Source organism: Pelodiscus sinensis, chromosome 5 (genome assembly GCF_052426305.1).
Source record: "Pelodiscus sinensis isolate ZL-2025 chromosome 5, ASM5242630v1, whole genome shotgun sequence".
NCBI lineage: Eukaryota > Metazoa > Chordata > Testudines > Trionychidae > Pelodiscus > Pelodiscus sinensis.
Window position 1 is genome coordinate 100,631,439 of NC_143056.1, and position 15,826 is coordinate 100,647,264.

The 15,826-nt window shown below is 43.9% G+C and overlaps 1 protein-coding gene across 1 annotated transcript in view; it reads left to right on the plus strand.

Annotated features, from left to right (window-relative positions):
- Positions 1-15,826, plus strand: part of SPON1 (spondin 1) — a 378,928-nt gene that overhangs the window by 51,457 nt on the left and 311,645 nt on the right. The gene's annotated exons all lie outside the window — the stretch shown is intronic.

Here is a 15,826-nt window from a genome sequence, read left to right on the forward strand (position 1 = left end):
GCAGGTAGTTCTGGAGAAAGGTCAGCACAGAGGGTGTGTCTAGACTACAGGGTTTTGTCGACAAAACTATACCTGTGTCCACACGGCCTTTGAGTTATGTCGACATAACGCCGACAAAACTCAGCAGTTTTGTTGATGTATGTAAACCTCATTCTACGAGGAATAACGCCTTTTGTCGACAGAGTTCTGTTGATAGAAGGCATTATTGCATCTACACTGTCCTTTGCGTCCACACTGTTATGTCGACAAAGCGGCTTGCTTTGTCGACAGAACTGGATGTAGTCTAGACGCTCTTTGTCAACAGAAGATTTGTCGACAGTATCTGTCAACAAAACTTCTGTCGACAAAACCCTGTAGTCTAGACATACCCAGAGAGATTACAGGGGCCTGCTGAGACCCTACCTCTAAAGAGCATTGGGAGGTCCATCTAGTTACTCATCCAAAGCTACTGACAGGCAGATATGAAAAGGCAATGGGTAATTCTGAGTTTGTGGAGGAATCAGAAAGGCTTCTTCCCTAACCCCAGCTAACCCCACACATACACTTTCAATGTTGTAAATCAGGCAGAGGCAGGCCCTATCAGAGAGACAAAGGGGCCTCGAATTTTGATATTTTTCTACTAAGTAATTTCCAGAGACAACAAAAGAAGCTCTATATACCTGCAAAAATTAATTTAAATTAATCCTTGTGGGACGTTGGGCCTTTGCCAATTTTTCAGACACTTCCAAGTTTTCATCTGCATGACTGGAGCCTGGAGTAGCTTCTGTGATTAGTTATTCTACATAATGACTGTTTACAGTCTTTGCATAGTTTAGAGGTTTTGAAGTCATAATTAATTCCATTACTGTAAAGTGATTTCGCTTGGTCTGAGAATGAGTTTGAGTTTAACCTTTAAATTAGAAGGTTATCTCAACATAGAAGATTTTTGTATTCCTGTTTTTTCTTGTGTGTCTTCATATGTGTACAATAACTGTAGCAGGCTCAGCTGTAAGCTGCCTCTTTGTTCAGTTTTAGATTCACCTTTAAAAGCTTTTTTGTGATAATAAACTTTTCATTTTAGTTGTTTAATAAACTTTATATCTAATCTGGCAATTGCCCTGTATACATATTCATAATAATGCACCAGTCATTAGAGGAATTTAATAATGGGAATATGTTAGCAGATGACATTTCAAGACTTTGAAATAAGGCTATAAGGGCTGTAGTAAATAATACTCCCAACCGTTATATAATATACAAGTATATACAATTAAAATATTGTATAACCAATAGCCTTTTAACAAATTAATGTATAAAAGAATCCCTTTATAAAAATGAAGTGAAGATTTGAAAGTGGTTCAAGTAAGAGATAGCGAAAATGTACTGAAGCACCAGTTAAGAGTTTAAAGCCAAGAACATAATTTCTTGTAGAAAAGATGCCTCTGACATTCGAGTATGACCATAGTGACAGTGACACTTCCGGTTCTGATGATGAAAACTTTTACCCACAAATAAAATTTCAGTGCCACTGCCTCAAAATGAAGAGATCATTAATCAAAGCACAGAAATGCCCATAGTAGTGATACATGCAGAATCTATGCCTGATTTAGAGATTGTGCGGGCAGAAAATGAAGACCTTGGAGATGCTGCGCAGCAAGAGCAAGAACAAGAACTCATGACTGGCACAGGACACAGTGTAACAACAATGGCATCAGAACCTGATATTGGACTTCTTGATAAGAACAATGTTGCTCAAAACAGTTGCTTCTCAAAGTTAGTTGTTCTCAGATTCCAAGTAATATACCGAAAAATGCTGAAAATCATTCTTTTCCCACTCATCTGCTGACAAAAACTCCTCCAAATGGACAAATCTACACAAGAGACTGGCTATGTGGGAGCTGTGTGGGACATTTGTGCAAAGAACAATTCGGCTACGTCTACACTGGCCCCTTTTCCGGAAGGGGCATGTAAATTTCACCAGTCGTCGTAGGGAAATCCGCGGGGGATTTAAATATCCCCCGCGGCATTTAAATAAAAATGTCTGCCGCTTTTTTCCGGCTTTTAAAAAAGCCGGAAAAGAGCGTCTACACTGGCCCCGATCCTCCGGAAAAAGTGCCCTTTTCCGGAGGGTCTTATTACTACTTCAAAGTAGGAATAAGAGCCTCCGGAAAAGGGCACTTTTTCCGGAGGATCGGGGCCAGTGTAGACGCTCTTTTCCGGCTTTTTTAAAAGCCGGAAAAAAGCGGCGGACATTTTTATTTAAATGCCGTGGGGGATATTTAAATCCCCCGCGGATTTCCCTACGACGACTGGTGAAATTTACATGCCCCTTCCGGAAAAGGGGCCAGTGTAGACGTAGCCTTCTTGAAAAGATACTGTGACGGGGTTCCCGGGGTGCGAGCTCCTCGCCCCTTCTCCTGGGCCGCTCTCGGCCCAAGTCTGGGGAGGGGGCGGGGCCCAGCGTACCCCTCCCGCCTGAACTAGGTTCGTTGGTCGCCCCACCTGGGGTCCGTCTAGTAGGTTCTAGCTGTGGGGGCGATCACCCCTCAGCCCCCAAGGGACTGGGGGGGCTCTGCGACCCCTCCGTCTCTTTCCCCTGTTCCTCGACCTGGCGGGGCAGGGGCGGGTAGTGGCGTGGGAGGAAAAGGGGAGTGGGGGACCCGGGCCCTCCCTCACCTACGGGTCCCAGCCCGAGGCCCTAAGTGGGGGTTCACGACTGGTCGTCGCTCCCCATGGCGGACGGGGCTGTGGCCCTCAACTCGTCCTGCCCACGGGCGCCACAGGGGCCCCGCCTCGGGCTCCTTCCACTCCCTGCTGACCTGACCCACAGGCGGAACAAGCCCCGGGTGACTCACCACGCCGGAGTCGTCGGGCGCGTCCCAGGGCGAGCCGCCAGCTGCCGAGTCCGTCTCGCCGGGTCGCCCCAAGGGCTGGGGGCTTGGTGCTCCTAGACGCCAGGGCGCCCGTCGTTGGAGTCTTCCCCCCTTCTCGCCGGGACGTTCCCGGCTGTTATAGTCGCCGGGGGATGACGTCAGAGGGGTTAGCTCCGCCCCCCCGGCGCGGCCCCCCTCCCGGGTGTCCCTGGGCGCTCCCGGGTGCCCGCCTGGGGTGTCAGTCGGGGCGGCAGGGGCGGGCGCTTCCTGGCCGCTCGCGCTCGGCCCCGTCTTCCGCTCCCGGCTCTTTCCGGGGTTGCGGGGCGTCCGGCCCCCAGTGCCGCCGCCTGGGCACGCTCGGCGGCCGCTGCCGCCGCTTTTCCCCTCGCGGAGGGGGTTCCCCCTGCCGGGTCAAGTGCGGACCCTACCGGGTCCGTCACAGATACGACATGCAAAGTACTTTCAAATTTTTATTGATGCAACTCCAGACTCTTTTCATAATCTAAAATCTAAGGCTACGTCTACGCTGGCAGGTGCTTTTGCACAAGAGCGTCTATGGCAGTGTGGATGCTCTCTTGCGCAAGAAAGCTCTGATGGCAATTTAGCCATAGGGGTTTCTTGCACAAGAAAATCATGTTGCCTGTCCACACTGCCTTCTTGTGGAAGAACTCTTGAGTAAGAGGGCTTATTCCTCATGGGGAGAGGAATAACTCTTCTGGAAGAAACCCCGTTGTCTGATGCTTTACTGTAAATTTACTTGCGCAAGAAAGTGCGTGCAGTGTAGACACCTGGCAAGTTTTTGCACAAGAACAGGTATTCTTGCGCAAAAAGCCTGCAGTATAGACATAGCCCTAAAGTATCAGAGATATAAAGGTCAAATAGATGCCTTTTGTCTGCAGAGAAAGTGAGACTAGATTGTTCACAAGAGTGGTCAAAATCTTTTTGGAGGTTTGTCCATCTTAGTTGTTTCCTGGTGTCTCTTGAGATGGAGTATCACAAGAAGGTGCATTTTTATAAACCAAGAATACTATACAAAGTAGTTCTAATGTTTTGATATTGCTTCTGAGTATTATTCTGAATAAACTTGTTATTTTCAGATTGAGTCCATGTATTCCCAGGGTGACTTCAGGGACAAAGATAATTGCTTTGTGTAAAGAGTAATTAAGCCATTAGGATAGAATTTTTCCCTTATCTGATGTCCCATGTGTCACCTTAAATTTGGCATTTAATGACTTCTAGGTGTTTAGTTCTGCAACTATATTATGCTCTTAGGACTTCCTCTTACTGAGTGCTAATCAACTCCTAGAGGAATTGGACTTCTCTAATTACCTTTGACTTCAGTAGAGGGTGAAAATGTCATTGCTCAAAGCCATTTAGGATTGAGCCTTTAATGTAGTTTGTTTATGAGTATAAAAATTCTTTTAGGATTATAACAGTGTTTCTATTTTGAGGCAATCCAAGTATTCTATAAGCCTCACTTAAACTGCACAACACAACTGCAAAATGAGAAGTATCACATATATTTCACCAAGTGGGTAAATGGATAGGGATGTAAAGAGACTTATCCATTGTCCAATAGCAAAGCAATGACCACTTCAGAAATGGAGCCCAGAAATTCTGACTCTTCCTGCTAAATCCCCCATGTTACCAAAGTAAGGCTGCCAGTAATTCTTTGAGATTTATACTTGTTGGGACTAGAAATTAGTAAGGAAAAAAGATATTGAGAGCTGAGAGATTTTGACCATCTCATGTACATCCTGAGCAAGTACTCGAACTCTGAGCAAGTCAAATCATATGGATAGCCCGGTGTGTGAATAGGATCACACAAAAAGCTAAAGCACAAGGGGACTAATTCATTTGAAGAAGTGGGCTGTGCCCACAAAAGCTCATGATCCCATCTACATGTTTTGTTAGTCTTTAAAGTGCTGCCAGACCATTTGTTGTTTTTTCCTGTACAGACTAACTCAGCTAGTCCCTGAAGCTTCTTAATTCACCATAGTTCACATTCTTGAGGACAACTGGATACTGCTCTAAGGATAGTGATTATGTAGAAATGTGACAACAGGGCACAAAGAATACGTACCCTAAGCAAAAAATTAATTGTACAAACTATTTTAGAGATGAGGATTAACCTCTCAGCTTTAGCATTTAATGTCACCATCAGAGGCAGAGTTCTGATACAGAGGCAGCAAGGAGGGAAAGTGAGTGGTCATCTTGACTACCCAATAAGCCTAGGTTTATCAGGTAGTCAACTACTTGCTTACATCTCTACTTATAACCTCACCATGCAGGATTCCTTTTATGATTTTCCAACGTGCTGTGTGAGGGAGGATCTGGGAGAGGAGAAATTCAAATTTGCATGCTAAAAATGTATACTGAAAGAACTTTAGGTTTAAGACACAGAACTACAAGAACCAATGAAGTCTTAGTGATAATTGATACTCCAGATTTGACTATTGACATTGGATTAGATTCACTGCTTCCCCTATTTTTGAATGGGTGCAGTAGATGATGATTGGTCCCACATAGGCCCAGACCTCGGTGAAGTCCAGCAGCGGTGGGACTAGTCTATTCTATGATGACTATCGTCCTGATGGGCCACCTGACAGCCAGGGATTATCAGAGTGCAGAGTATACCAGCTGTCTTGCCTTGCCGTCCTCAAATCTTCCAGGAGGATGATGAGGGATAATGTGCCAACAGACTATGAAGTCTCTGTACCTGCTAGGCATTCTGATATGCTGATACTCTCCTCAGGATAGGGAGTTCTAGTCAGGTTTCAGCTACTTTGCCCTGCTGGATTGCTATTGTTTTCAGAAACAAATTAGGCTATGCCTAGACTGCAAGCTTCTTTCAAAATAAGCTTTTCTGGAAGAGATCTTCTGGAAAAGCTTATTTTGAAAGAGAGCATCCATACATGCCTTTTTCCGAAAAAGCTTTTTCCAAAAAAGTGTTATTCCGCATAGAATGAGGTTTACTGCCATTGGAAAACCCCCTCTGTTATTTTGACTTTTTGTCAAAAGAATGCTATTGCAGTATGGATGCAAGCGCTATTTTTCCAGAATAACTTCCATTTTTCCAGAAAAATTCTGCAGTGTAGATGTACCCTTAGGGACAAGAAAATAAGAGACTTTCACTTTCATACAATTCCTACAATTTCATAAAGTAGTTTTCCCCCTCTGCTTTTTTTCATGTTTATCCAAATGTTACTCCCTCAAATATGAATGATATTTCAATATAAATATCTCACTAGCACAACTGGTTCCTAATCTCAATTGGGAACTTTAGGGTACTACTAGAGTACAAGAAACAAATAATCATAATAATATTGGATGTATTTGGACTATTAGGTCCAGATTGTGATCTTGCCTTTGATGGATTTATTCCAGATGAACAGTAGCAAGAATAATTTGTTGTACAGCTAGATGAATAAACATTTGGGAGAATTTGGGAATGTTTGTCTAAATCTGTAGTTAGAATTCTGTGTAAAATTGGCACTGTGATGTGTGAAATGCAACTCTGCTCCAAACAAAAGCCTGAACGTGAGGCCTGAACTGAAGGTGACGCATTCAGGGGAGAGCCTTGTCATATATAGTGCAGCACACATGGGTCCTGGTTGGTTTTGTAGATTACAGCAGGAAAATCTCTCTTGCACGTCATCCATGCTCAAGCCCCTTATGCTTCTACTAATGTTTCTGTTCTGTTTCTGATGCCACCGCACTCTCTTGGGCCACAGTCAGCTGGCATCCCCTGGTTCTTGTGCCAAGAGAAGAAAATCAAGTTCAATCCTCAAAATAATTTACCATGGATTCTGAGGGTCAGCACATAAGATTTGAACAGTCCAGTGTTCTGAATGATTTTGGCCTTCTCCACCATTACCTTATTGTGTATCCAGGACTTTTAGGGACTCAAACGTGACACAAGAAGAGGAAGATTTTTTTAATGGTTGGTCACAATGGGTTTGTCTACACTGGTGACCCACAGAGTTTGGGTTAAAAGGCTGTCTAATGGCTATGTGGATGTTCCCACTCAAGTTGTGGCTAGGACTTGGACCCTATCATCTCTCAGAGTCCAAGAACTTGGGCTCCAGCCTAAGCATGAAAGTTAATCAGCCCCTTCGCTATAATTCTGTGAGCACAAGTCAGCTAAGGGAGGACAGCCATGTGCCACAAACCCATTGTGATTAACTAAAGAAAACCCTCCTCCTCTTGTTTCATGTATGAGTTCCAGAAAGCCTTCTATATGCAATTAGGTAATGGCAGAGAAGGGCAACATCATTTTGAACAATGTCCAGTTCACATGCTAGGAGGCTGTTTAATTGGTGTAGACATTTGGGCTCAGGCTGGAGTACTGGCTGCAGGCTTGTTGACAGGGATGAGTGGGAAGGGGCAGCTGCCCCGGGGCCTGGTGATTTAAAGGCATCTGGGGCTCTTGGCCTCAGCCACATGGCAGTGGCTGGAGCCCTGTGTCCTTTAAATTGCCACCGGAACCCTGGGGGGCACTAAAGAAATGGGTGGGTGTGGCTACCCTCCCAGCCCTTCTCTTTTGCCCAAGGCCGCACCCCTTCTCAGGCCCAGAGTCACCCTGCCCACACGCCTTGCCCAGGGTCCAGTGACATCTCTAGGGGCATGCAAGTGGCAGAGTCCTGGAGCTTGGGCTGCAGCCTAAGCCTGAATGTCTGTACCACACTGCAACAGCCCATTCGCCAGAGCACTGAGAGCCCACGTCAGCGAGCCTGGGATAGGTGTGGGTGTCTAATTGTGGGGTAGATGTGCCTAACTAACGTTTGTTAAAGGAAGAAAATTGATTTATCTCTGACACTTAATGACAGCTTTTTGTGCCTAACATATTTAGGAAACAGTATAACAATGCATACTGCTTTAGAGATTTCCTTTATAATGTGCTATGATTAGAGATGTGAAAGTATAAACATGTAAATAGTAAACCCATCAGCCTGGGCTCGTAGATTAACCTTCACAGTTATATGCAGCCCTCCCCTCCTTCCTGCTCCCTGCACTACAGCCTCTGTACCAGAGGGAGCAGCACAGGGGTGGGGCAGGCAGGAGCCCATGTGCATGGGGAGCCAATTTTTAAGAGTGGAGCCATTTGCTCCTCCATGCTGCTGCCTCTGTATCAGAGGCAGCCACAGAGGGGAAGCGGGAGCACTGATCCCCCGCAAACATCAGCTCCTGGGGAGCCACCTCTGATACAGAAGCAGCAGTGTGGGAGGAAGGGGGAGCAACTCCGAGAGAGCTGGTACATGCAGGGAGATGGCTTAAAAGTTGCACCGGTTCCCAGGGAGCTGCCTCCTGCCTGCCACATGTGTAAATGTGAAACTAACTACTGAACATTTCAGCGATTACACACTGACCTAAATAAACACATTTTAACATCATAACTAGGGATCTGTTTATTTGGATCATCTGTCCCACAATTTGGGACATATGAGAAAGTAAAGTAACTTTAATCAGTTTACCCAATTGTTCTCAGATGTATAGTTATTGAGAGTTTCATAGAAAACAGGCTCCTTTCTTAAGCTTGATTCTCTTTTGGAATTATACGCGCATGTGTGTGTGTGTGTTGTGAAATAAGAAAATGTTTTGATTCATGATGATTAAACCATGTTGGTTGATACGTGCTTTAGAATCATGAGTTTTCTGCATAGCATTCACAAATCTTACGTACGCATTACTTTAGCATCAACCTTATAATCATTAATTCAACATATTACAAATATTGATTACATGTATTGAGACTGGTTCATAACGCAGAAATATTATACACTGTGATAATAGCTATTATACATCAACTACATGTTTTCAAGTTATTTTTTGTCTATCCGTATCAATATACTTGCATTATTTCCCTCATATATTGGCTTAAGTAATGAGTTGTGTGCTGTTTTGTAGGGCTTTTCCTGAATCATTTCTCAGAGGGAAAAGGGTCTCAGAATGAAATCTGGCAGAGAAGCGCCTGATCCTTGTTATAGTTAATATTTTTGGCATATTAAACATCTTTCTTCCTCTCTTGTTGTTTGAAATGCACATTGAAAAGGGCCATTGCAGACATAATGTGGCTCGGGTGCTAATTTAAAATGATGCATGGAAAAACAACATATGCTATAGCACACCATGTATAAGGTTCATAATGGCTGGGTAAATTAGGGACACTTGAATACATTTAATTCTCAGACTACAATTGTTTCTCTCTCTCTCTCTCTCTCTCTTTTTGATCATGCAACACAGTCTTGTCTTCCCAGGCATACAACTGAAAGTGCTTATTCTAGGGAAGAAGAGGACAGCTGGACAGAATTCGAGCCCTTCTTCAAAGAGCCTCTCACAGGCAGATTCTTGATTTGCTCATTGTGTCTTGGAATAGGGAGCACATACTTTATTTTCCTTTCCTTATGCTGATGTGTATCGTACCCATTAACTGGCCCGCCTTGGATCCTAGTTCTATCAAACGTTTGAAGAGGAGGTTTTAACTTTCCAAGCCTTGCCTTCATCTTCTGTCCATCTCTTGGACTAACTTGAGAGACTTGTCTTTGGCATGTGGAGGGGAGAATAAAATACAATTTTTGTCTTTTTATGTTGGGGATCTTATAGCCTCCATTACCATAGTATCTAATAAACTTAAAAAACAACAAATGGTCTGGTAGCACTTTATAGACTAACAAAACATGTAGATGGGATCATGAGCTTTCATGGACACAACCCACTTCTTCAGATGACTGGAGTATCTTAAGTGCATCAGAGATCTGTCTGGCAAGACCTCATGTGTTCGTCACACATATTCTGTCCCTCTGCTTTCCCAGGTAGACCAGCCATTCTTGTTACGGTGGAAAGTCTTCCCCTCACAGAAGTGTCTTCCATAGTGCTTCATTTGTAAAAAACGAGGTGCTCAGGCGCAAACAGAACTTTCTTAACTGACATAGCAAGCCCAGAGGTAGCAAGGCTAAGAACGGCTAAGCCTAGAAGCACTGAGGCTCAGCCCTGGCACAGATGCACTGGTCTTGCAACGTATTCTTGTTCAGATTCTGGATTAGTCTGACCTCCTGCAGGGCCTAGTTTCAAAGCCAGACTCTTAGCAAAAATGATGATCTTTTGCTCTCATGTACTTGTTTTGGTTTTATGAACTACGAAATTCTTCCAGAGGAGCACAGATGTTTTGGATATGTGTTTGCTGATCGATTGATGGCTCTGGAGAGCAAGACCAGACCCATGACCTTGCATTGGAAACAGACACTGTGAAAGGGGAGGAATTGGAACATTATTCTTTACAGAACTTTTTCTTTCATTGTCAGTACAGTTTTTTTAAACACTAACCCCTCTTTCAACTTGGTGCTTTTTAACTATTTTTCTCAGCATCATGGCATTTTCCTGTACCACTTCAGATACTATATCAAACCACTGTAGAACAAATCACAATATAGAATTTAATTGCTAGTTTAACTTTTAGAGCTAATCATCAGCATAGAATTGCATACAGATACGATAGTTCGTCACTCAGACCTTTACTCTGATTTGCTGTGGTGGTAGAAAATATTTAATCATTCTCGTTACAGCTAAGGAGTGTCTTTAAAAACTCTAAAGTCCACATGAAGCCAATGGGGTATAAAAAGAATGCAAGATTGACACTGAAGACAGTAGTCACCACCTTTTAGTATTTTACATAGATAGATAGATAGATAGATTAGATAGAATGTTGAAACTTACACATGCTGAGTCAAATTCCACCTTCATTGTAGTTTAAGTACATATTATGATTTAAATCCACAATAACTTCAAGGATGATGTTCTGGATTTGCATCAGTCTCCCTAAGGGCACAATTGTATTCAATTATATGAACTTTTTAATAGAAAGAAAAGTAACACACACACAGAATGCTAAGATGAATTCTTTCTTTGTCTTTAACGTGTTAGACAGCAGTTAGCACATGGAGATTCTCTCCAAGGCCCCAGATTCTTGATCCAGAGTTCTATTTCTTTTAGGATCTTATCCAGCAAATAGTTCACTACTGGCCTATTCCAGAAAATAAAAGGTTTCCCATTAGAAATAACATGGAGTTTAGCAAACTGTAATTTATTTAGCAAATTCTACATTTTAATTCCTGGATCTTATTTCTGCCAACTCTTTCCCTCATGTATGCACCATCTGGTCCAATTCCAGAAAAAAATGTTGTTGTATTTCTCCTCAGATTGTTTCTTTTTCCTGAATTCAACCAGGAATCTACCATTTTCTCCTTTGTGAGAAAGAGAATCATTAATACAAATGCCATCATGAGACAGCTCTAGGATCCAACAAGACAAGATATTTTCTACATCAATAGAAGTTTAAGCTTCAGGGAACTACTGTGTTGTCAACAAATATATTTCAGAGGGGTTTATGTCTACTTGAAGGCACTCCTAGAATCTTCATAGTTCTTTTGCTCATTTGATCCTCCAACTACTCAGCTTGTTGGTCAGGGTTCTGAATTTTATTATGGCATTGTAAAATAACCATGATTTTGGATGTTTCAGATCCATTGGCATTTGCTGCTGGCTCTGTGCAGTGTTTGCTGCTAGTCAAGTTCGATCCATCTACATCAGTGACTTTTGTCAGCAAAGTTTTTATTTCATTTTCCCTTAAAGCCATTATTTAATGGAGGCCCTCAGGTTTTTCAGGGTGGTTTTCCAGACAGACATTTGTGTAATGCTGCCCTCTGCTTTGATGGTGGTTGGTGAAGGAAACTGGGCTCAAGACTCAGTCTAGCTACTTTCTATTGTCCTGGTGTTTATATTCCAGAATATAACTGCTTCTGTATGGCTGTTTCTACATTGGCCCCTATTCCGTAATAGGGATGCTAATGTAGCACTTTGGAATAGGCAAATCCGCGGGGGATTTAAATAACTTGAAAGTAGGAATAAGAGATCTTCCGGAAAAGAGCTTATTTTCCGGAGGATCGCGTCCAGACTGGCGCTTTTCTCCGGCTTATCTACAAGCTGGAAAAAAGCGGCAGCCATGAAAATGCAAATCCCGCAGGGGATATTTAAATCCCCCGCGGATTTGCCTATTCCAATGTGCTACATTAGCATCCCTATTACGGAATAGGGGCCAATGTAGACGTAGCCTATCTGTATTGTCATGGGGCGTTTCACAGTATAGGAAGAAACCAGTGGAAATGCAGAGAGCTGGAGTAGTTGCAGGTGTCCATTTTATTGCATAGCACAGAACTAACTAGAATAAGCCCAGACTAGCTGGGCTGACCCCAGTGACCTACTCAGTTACCATAACAACAAGATCTATATCTTCAACCCAATATACAACATATTCCTCCCCCCTTAATAAAAACATCCCTTTAAGAGAACAAAAACTAACTATGAAATGAGGGTAGACCGCCTCAAGTTCCCAGCTAACCCTGGGGATTATTTTGCCCCATCTGTGAGTTAATCTCAACTAAAGGTCCAGCTGTTGAGGAAGCCTCCTTTCTCTAGGTGGATTACGGCGGACATCTGGCGTTCTCGCACCCAAAGATGTTATGGGTGGAGGCCTGACACGGGGCTGGGAACTTGAAGTGTGAACAGGTGAGGTTGTTGGATCAGCCTGCTCAGGGAGGGGGTTATTGTTCGCTGCTGGTGGTGACGGAGGAGGAGAGTCAGGAGCAGGTGATTCTTGACTTGGTAGCTCACCAGCAGTGGGAAGGACGGGCAACTCAACTGGAGATTTGCCCTGGGGGCAGGAATAACCTGTCAATAACTGATCTACATGCCGCCGCTAGATGAGATCCTTCGCAGTCCGGACAGTATAGGAAACAGGTCCTGTTTGAGCAATAATAGTGGCAGGGACCCATTCAGCTCCAGGAGCATAGTTCTGAGCCAAAACTGGTTGTCCAGGACTAAAAGTTCGATCTTTTGCTCTGGATGCGCCTGATGACTTGACCTTGCTGCTGATGTTGCACAATTTGTCGTGGTTCTGAAGGTTTCAGCAAATCAAAGCACATGCACGGCTGATATCCCATCATTAGAAAAGCTGGGGACACTTTGGTTGTAGCATGAGGAGTGTTTCTGTAGGATAGTAAGAAGGTGTCCAGACTCTTTTGTACGAGTGAATGTCCTCTAACCGATTTCAAAGCTTGTTTCATTGTCTGGACAAACCTTTCAGCCAATCCATTTGTGGCTGGGTGATAGGGTGCTGAAGTGATGTGATGGATCCCGTTTGCTTTCATAAAATTTCCAAACTCCTGAGACACAAACTGTGGACCGTTGTCACTCACAAGTTGTTCAGGAATACCCAAATGACAGAAGATTCCCCGTAATTTTTGGATAGTACTCTCAGCAGTAGTGGAAGGCATTATACAGACTTCTGGCCATTTGGAATGAGCATCTACCACCACCAATAACATGTTACCTTCAAATAGGCCAGCAAAATCAACATGAATACGTTGCCAAGGTTTTTCTGGCCAGTCCCATTGATGTAGAGGTGCCAATTAAGGTGCATTCCTCACACCCTGGCAAGAAATACAAGCTCTTGCCTTCTCTTCAATGTCACTGTCCAAGCCAGGCCACCAAAAATAGCTTCGCGCAATTTCTTTCCTGCGCACCATTCCACAGTGACCTGAATGCAGCTGCTCTAACATCTGTTGTCTCAGTATTTTTGGAATAATGACACGCATTCCCCACAACAAGCACCCTGAATGGGTTGATAAGTCCGTTCTCCTGGACATGTAGGGGACAAGGTCAGATGAGACCTGAGAGTTCCGTAGAGATGTTCCACACATCACTAGTTCCATTACTTGGGACAGTACTGGGTCAACACGAGTTGCTCTCTTAACTTGTGCAGCAGTGATGGGCCTGTTCTCCACCTGTTCAAAGTAAAAGATTTCCTTCTGGCCACTGTCTTGATGTTTGACTGGCAAAGATAGCCTAGAGAGACCATCTGAATTGCCATGTAGAGTGGCTTTCCGATATCTGATCTCATATGTGTGTCCTGAAAGCCACAATGCCCATCGTTGCATACGACTAGCAGCCATTGGTGGAATACCTGAGTGTGGACCAAAAATTGCCATCAGAAGTCAATGGTCAGTGAGAAGTGTAAACTTCCGTCCAAACAGGTACTGCTGAAATTTCCGAATTCCGAAAACGATTCCCAATGCTTCACGTTCAATTTGCGCATAGTTAGTTTCAGTCTTGCTTAAGGTGCGCAAAGCAAAAGCAATTGGTTTCTCCTCTCCTGGAGGCATAACATGTGACAAGACCGCTCCCACTCCATATGGGGAGGCATCACAAGCCAACTGTAAAGGTAAGGATGGATCAAAATGCGTCAGGATCTCTGCGTTTAGCAATGCACATTTAGCCTTGTTAAATGCAACATCACAGGCATCCGTCCACTTCCAGACCTTGTTCTGGCCAAGGAGCTTGTGAAGTGGTTTTAATAGTGTGGCTAGCTGTGAAATAACCCTTCTATAATAGTTCAATAATCCTAGAAATGAGCGAAGTTGACTAACATTTTGAGGGGGTGGAGCCTCCACAATAGCCTTAACTTTTGAAGGGGACTTATGAAGACCAGTAGCATCAATGATGTGTCCCAAATATTCAACAGAGGGCTGAAAGAATGCACACTTATCTTTATGGACTCGTAGGCCGTACTCTTCCAGTCTTTGTAGGGTAGCCTCTAAGTTCTTAAGGTGATCCTCCTCGTTCCCGCCTGTGACCAGGATGTCGTAAAGATAGCACTGAACTCCTAGCAAGCCACACAAGATCTGGTCTATAGCTCTCTGGAACAAGGCTGGGGCAGAAGTTATTCTGAAGGGTAATCGACAGTAACAATAAAGCCCTTTATGAGTCACAATAGTCAACAGCTCTTGGGATTCCTTATCAACTTGCATCTGTAAATATGCTTGACTCAGATCAATCTTGCTGAACTTTTGTCCCCCAGCCAGGCCCGCAAAGATGTCATCGATGCGAGGAAGGGGGTATTGCTCTGCACATAAAACAGGGTTAAGAGTGACCTTAAAATCCCCACAAATCCGAATAGAACCGTCTTTCTTCAATATTGGAACTATTGGCGTTGCCCATGGACTATGGGTAACTGGTATTAGGACTTCATTTTTGACTAGGTGCTCTAGGTCTGCTTCAACTTTTGGCCTGATAGCATATGGCACAGTTCTGGCCTTCAGATATTTTGGTTGGCTACCAGGTTTAATGTTCAGTTTCACGGTGATTCCCATCATACTTCCCAGATCCTCTCCAAAAACAGCAGCATGTTTCTTTAATATATCAGTTTGACCTGTTTCTTCTTTAGTCATCTGGTGCACTTCTGCCCAGTCCAGTGGGATCTTCCTAAGCCATGATCTCCCCATTAAGGCTGGGTAATAGCCTTTCACCACAAACAGTGGTAATTCTGCAGTCTGTCCATTTAGTTCCACCTTATCATCAGTAGTGCCCAATAGGGGTACTGCTTCTCCTGTATGTGTCTTCAGAATGATCTTTGTTGCCTTAAGTGGCAGATGCTTCAACTTTTCCTTATACACTGTGTCTGAGACCAATGACACTGCTGCACCAGTGTCCACTTCCATGCGTACCGGTTTGCCATCCAACAGTGGAGTTACCCAGTATTCATGGGAGCCCCCTTCCAAAGACAGAACATAGCATGGCACTTCTTCTTCAGACAGGGTGTCACTTTGATCATCAGGCATCTATCTGTTCGATGGTATTCAGACTTTCCTTTTTGTTCCGCCAGACGACAGGCCTCTTTTTCTTTTGTTTGCAGGCATGCTCAATGTGTCCTTTTTTTCCACACTGTCAACACACTAGGGCTACGTCTACACTGGCCCCTTTTCCGGAAGGGGCATGTAAATTTCACGAGTCATCGTAGGGAAATCCGCGGGGGATTTAAATATCCCCCGCGGCATTTAAATAAAAATGTCCGCCGCTTTTTTCCGGCTTTTAAAAAAGCCGGAAAAGAGCGTCTACACTGGCCCCGATCCTCCGGAAAAAGC